We start from the raw sequence: 6,594 nt of genomic DNA on the forward strand, positions 1-6,594 counted from the left end.
GCTTTCTTAAATTGCATTTTGATAGCTACAAAACACTAAACTCACAATAAACACACAGTGATCTGACTGTGATTTTGGAATTTTCTATATTCTAGTCTGAACTTTGCATCTGATGCTTTGTGGTCTGACAGAAGTTGGGCATTCAGCAAACTGCACTGTGTTTTGAACAAATCTTTCAGTCTACTAACAGGTTATCCTGCTTATTTTTAAAGTCTCTTTGCACACAAAAAGAAGGGGAGCTAGGGCAAAGGAGGAAAGAAAAGAGTCCATTTGAAAAAATTACACTGCTAGATTACAAGAGTTGAAAGCTGGTATGTAACTTTGCTCCGGGTGATCAAACTGCTAATCAGGAATGCTGTCGGGAACAGAATGGAATTCCAAATAAATTAGCCATGTCCAAGAAGCCAATACAACACAGGATTAAGGCTCACAAAGAAAACAAATTTATTCAGCCTACTTTATCAGAATTCTTAATAACGTGTACTAGTTTTTCTCATCGCAGTCTGAGCTCTTCCACTGGAACAGTGTGGAGAAGGAAAAATGAGTCACACTTCGTAAATCATCTCCTACTTTTACAAAAAAACTAAAAATGTTGTATAGAGCAAGACACACAATGCCATTATATTGGAATTCATCTGCACGCCACAGTTACAGTAGAAATGCACGATTTTATTTCTTCAAATTTATTGCTAAGGCACCTGACCAAAGAAGATGCACTACGCGATGCAGTGAAAATGTACAAAGCTGAAGGAAAAGGTTAGACCTACACTGATATACTACAACACTAAAATTAATTTTGGTGTGGAGATAAATCACTGAATTCAATAACCAAATACTAAAATAAATCCCTCTGCTGTACAACCATGCCATGCCTCACATTTATCATTAAGACTAAAGAAAAATTCTGAAGTCCACATATTGCAGCAAGGAATACTGGGACTGAGGCACTGTCTGCAACTCAAATGCATATTCTATTTTTGCCTCTGACAACACCCCACAGAAACTTTTCAGAACAGCTTACTCCAAAATCACAGGAACATTAAAAGACGTCCAAAAGTTTTCGCATTTTCTTGAATTAGGATTTTAATCTTTATCAGGCTGTTTTTCTCCATCTATGAAACAGGGATGATTACAGTCGACTGAAGACAGAACTAGTCTTTTTGAAGAATTTTTGTTACAAAAACTAAAAGGAGATAAGGTACTCATAATATGAATCCAAGCATCTATAGCAAAATTGTCCTGTGAGGGAAGTGTTATTTAGCATACTTATCCACTGAAAAATAAGAGATTAGATACAGTACTGTTAGCATCTACATAAGTCTGCCACATTATCTTGAGAATCCCTGTATGAGCATGCATGGATTTCTCATAATAAAATTCATCAAGCAGTCCACAAGTTGATGGCAGGAGCTAAGGATTCACTTGTCTGGTGGCTCCCAGACATGGCACTGCCCTGCTTTCCAGCTCACCAAAATGCACTGGCAACAAAATGCACCTGGTCAGTGTGTGAGGTACTTTCTAAAGATATTTTCTCCCAGATAAGAGGGTCTCCCCATTAAGACACCATTTGTGCCCTCCTCCCCTTCCAAAGACGAAACAAATAAAATGTCATTTACTGCTGTTATTCTATCCAGCCTCCAAGAGCAAAAGCACGCATTTCTACCAACCGCAATTTAACTTAAGATTTTCTGTCATGTTTTCTTTTTTTTTTTTTTTTTTTGTCTAAGATATTTACTCAAATATGGAAAGAAAAGCATATACCCCTAAATCATCATCTCTAGAAATGCATCTCCAGAGGGTGAGGGTGAGATTATGCAAGCTACTGATGCATCGTTGAGACACATGACTGCAAGGGATCCGTTTACACCCCAATGCCTCCATTAAAGGCACATAAATAACCACTTGATTTGAGTGAAATATTTTAGGGGAAATGCAAACTATTTTCTCAGAAAAATTAACCAAAAGAGCATCGAGTGCAACCATAATTTTTCATGAAGCCCAAGGAAAAATGTAGATTTCAATTTTCAGAGGGGTCTCTTTGAATAAGAAACAGATTATTATTAACCACTGCTTTGATTCAAGGGCCAGCAGAAAAGACGTTTTCCCAGCTTAAACAATTTCACAGTTTTGGTACAAATTCACAAATAGCTGCAGCAAGTTTGACAGCACAAACTTGTGGCAAATGAACTATTGATCTGAAAAAGAATAGTTACCCAGTTCTACCTTGGTCTGGCAAACAGCGCAGCACATATTCTGTACTAGCAGACTATTCATATGCTCTAGTGAAGCACACGTGCGAGTGCTTACAGAATTGAGGTGGATTTCTACATTTCCAGAATACAGACATTGGATTTGTGAGCGAAGAAAGGAGGATGATAGCTGGCAATGAGCAGCGCCGCTCCACTTACCCTCTCAAGGCTGGTTGTGAGCCAATGAGACATATTCTGAGTTAGCACATTAAATATTTGGCTTTATAAAATAACGTCATAAATTATACTTTGATCAGCAAGTGCACTCCTCTTGTACCCTCAAAACACTCTGCTTAAATTACATTTGAGATATTTTTCTTTTAAAAACACACAGAATAAAGCAAGTAGGTGAAAGGTAACTGTATCACTTTACAGACACAAGCTACCCTCTGATTACAACTAATTAAGATATTCAGCAGCCTTAAAACAATACCTTTTTTTTAATCAATGAACCCAGACAGCATTCACAGCTTTTTGCGATGACAAATGCCCTTTGAAAGAGTTAATAGGCAAAGGTTTGTACTGGCAATGAATAGGGCTACCTTTAATTGATCCAAGAGCCTTAGAGAGCCGTCTTATAGCATGATGATGTATTTGGGTTGCAAATAGGCCAAAATAAGCATAAAGAAAATCTGTAAGACCATGAGACCTTTCATTTTTCATTGCGGGGAGGCAAGGGGGGGAGCCGCTGGGGAAAATGAGAGAACTATGATGGGGTTATCTTTGTGCTTCAGCACTTAAAATAGATAAAATGAGAGAAATTTTGAGGAAAAGGACAGGAAGTGATCAGGCCATAATTCTGAGAATAAATGTCAGGATGCATGAAAACATACAAAACAAGGATTCTTCAGAAAATAAATAAAGAAAGAAAGAAGAGATGACCTAATGGTATAAAGAAACATTGATTAAAGAAATACCCTGAGGGAGAAAGATATTCCATCAGCTTTAACTCACACTGCATGGTCCTGCGTTACCTCTAAACTTCCTAAGTGAGGGAAAAAAATGTCTGGAGAAGAGGCAGTCACATGGATCCATTTATAATTTCCCCCCTCATTCTTTGTTCATCTTTTACATGTTTTTGTTCAAGATGTACAGGAAATTTGCACACGAGAGGCGGCTCACAAAATTAAACAAGATGGGTTAATAGCGAACATTCTCTCCTGACTAGCCAAAGAAGAAACAAAAATGCATTTTTATAAGCAATATAAAGTCCATTTAGATTTCTTTTTTTCTTTATGGGACTGATTATACATTAATATTACCTAATAATTACAAAGAGACTAGTCAGCCCATATTTAAACTAGCCTTTCATTGTAAACCCAATTTTGGCAGAATCCCTTCCTCATTTAGCAAAAGCTAACCCGATTTCCTTGAACTTTCACAGGTGCAAACTTTATGCCAAAGTAGAATTTTTCTGGAAAGTCTGAGGCAAATCAGACGAGGAAATTCCTAGACTAAAAGACTATTTTAAAATGGAATTACAGCGTAAGCATATTATCAGCAGCTCGGGAAAAAAATTCTAATAGAATGTTGCTGGTGTCTGAAATTTGCTTAAGGCAGATGCAGAAGGAGCTAGAGAAATGTTGACATTGCTCCTTAATAACAGAGCAATAGAACATCCTGCTCCTATATATGGATTCAGATACACATGTACATTAGAAAAGGCAAGGCAAGTCCTTTTTCAATTTGGAACAGGGAACGGATCAGCTGTTCTCAAACTCTGCTCACCCTACCGCCACGAACAAGTACTCTTCTAGCAGTAACCATTAACAGAAAAAAAAAATACTAAGCCTGCACTGCAGCTCTGGGTCAACACAAAGGCTGTGCTTGCCTCTTGAAGCAGGGAGCTGAGATTGGATGCTCGGTTTTGAGAAAGTCTTCTTGTTCTATTTACTTTCATTTCAGACTCTTTGAAGTGACAGAAGCACCTTCCTTCCTTTGTAATTCAGAAGACAAAATATTTCCTTCCCCTGTATCAGTGTTATGGATAAATCCTGAGCTACCATGATTTTACTCAAAGAAAAATATGATGTACAACATATTGATTTTTAAAGGACATTGAAGGACATCAAGTGCTTGAGAAACACTTCAAAATAAACTGCCTTTCATGCCGTGGAACTGGACAAGTTTTCTTCCAAGTATGGTGAAGCTGAACTGCTTCATTAAATAGAAGATATTCACATCAAAAAATAACTGCGTCCAGCCTACTGCAGACTATTTGACAAAAATAAGAAGGTGTGCTGGGGCTAAACTTGCTATTACACTTTTAGCTGGTAGGTGTCAGGGTACACAACTCATATTTCCTCCAAACGGTGCAGTTATTATAACTGTAAGCAAAGAAACTCCATCAAGGCTCACAGGACAGATGAGACTTTCAAGTACAGATGAAGCAGGGGTGGCTGACTGCACAGGAGGTCTCACATCATCACTTGTGCCAAGAGCCATGTGAGCCAAACCACGAAACTCAGCCAGGGCACCGGTCTCACAGGAGTCTCCAGGACCTTGGAGACAGCTGGGGTTGCCAAAGGATGAGAGGTAAAACCCTGGGACGTGAAGAAAGGAACAAAGAGCAAGATGAGAAAAATTAGAGGAAGGGAAAGGGTTATCTAAGATGCTTGCCTGGGGCTTGTCAAGATGTTATTGTATCTTCTTTATCTGATATCCCACCAACTGACTCTGACCATAGGAGCACTTTCAACAGTAAAGCTTCCCACAACAAAAGGTTCAACCAGCCTATTTTCTTGTAGACTTTTTTTCCCCTTGCAGACAGCCTACAGAAAAAAAGTATTCAAATCCTGTTTACGGATGTTCAATTTCGCTGAAGAACACACAGAGACCGACAAACGTTTCTGTAGCAAATTCCAGAAAGATCTGAGCTATTTCCCTAAAATAAGCCTAAAATGTGTTTATAGGTCTGGTTACACAGCAGCAAAACATCCCATCTGGAGATGTATATGGGAGCAGTTTAAAGAGAGTGCATCAACAGAACACAACCACAAGGGCCAGAAAGTGCACACGACTGCAGGCTGCCACAGATCGGCAGGAGACAGACGTGAGTGAGGCTGTCAGCCTCAAACTTGGAGCTCGGTGACTCAGCAGTGCCCCACGTTACCTGCGTATTGCTGGACATAGCTGCTTAATAGCATCTCATTGCAGTGCTCCTCTGCACATTAGAGTGACTGTTGTTGCCATCAAGTTTACCCTGTGCGTCTATTTACAAGCTCGAACTGATCACCAACACACACACACACTAAAATCCTATACAGATGAGTTTTTCTTTGATCAAGCAAATCTACCTTCCACTATACTGATGAGTAGAGAGTCTGAGTGGAAGTGAACCCAGATTTTCCAAGCAGCATCTATTTTACAGCTGCCTCATAAAATTAATAGCAACAACATATTTTTAAAGCCAGTTCATGTTTTACTCTTAGAGGAATATTTCTACATTTGGCTAATCTTCACCCCTGTGCACGCACACGCACACACCTGGAAGGGCTGAAAATAAAGACTTTAAGGTGTGGGAAGCTGAAGCAGAAAGAGAAATGGATTTTCCAGTGCTGGAAATGGATTCAGCATCAGAGACAAGATTAAAAAACAGCAGGTTTTGGTTGTCAGACCAGTGTTCAGGCAAAGCTTCCCAGGTTCCTTACAAACACGTATAAAACCTCACTGTGCTGGATAATTTGTTTTTAAAAGTAATCTCCAGCAAGCTCTACTTGAAAGCTAGATGAACCTCTTTGCAAAACTTGCTGTTTAACCGAGCAATAATTACTTGTCTAAAATCCCAGGCCCAGGCACAACACAGGAAAGCAAAACCCACAAGGCTTTGCAAAGGAGGCAGGAGGAGTTTTCATGCTGTGGCAGGAGCTGCAACAGGCACAGATAAAGTTGTGTTTTCAGCTCCACAAGTGTAAATCCTGAGCAACTCCAGATTGAAACAAACCTCATCTGAAAAGCTTCGTGGACTCTCCTCGGCTCAAGCGGGATCCTAAGAAAGCAAACTTTGATCCTTTCTCTGAAAATCTGCTTCACAATTCAACATCTTTGACGTAAATCTTTTAAAAGACTGAGATGGCACCAAGTCAGGAACAGGATGGAGGGAAATGTGTTTCCGTCCGTAGGGGAACCATTAGGAGGAAGGTTAATAGCCCTGGGCATGCGATCAAATTGAAGCTTGTGCCAGTTTCCCCAGGGCTTCCCTTGCCATCCCCAGCTTCCCTAGGCTAGGCAGCTCACCCTCGCCTTCCTACCAAAAGCAGCTATTAAACAGAAGCATGACAGACTGCTGGGGAGAAACAGAAAGATAATCACATAATTAACTTATATGGATACAACACCAAGTAGG

The sequence above is a fragment of the Netta rufina genome (genome assembly GCF_964035555.1).
Source record: "Netta rufina genome assembly, chromosome: 5".
In the NCBI taxonomy this organism is placed as follows: domain Eukaryota; kingdom Metazoa; phylum Chordata; class Aves; order Anseriformes; family Anatidae; genus Netta; species Netta rufina.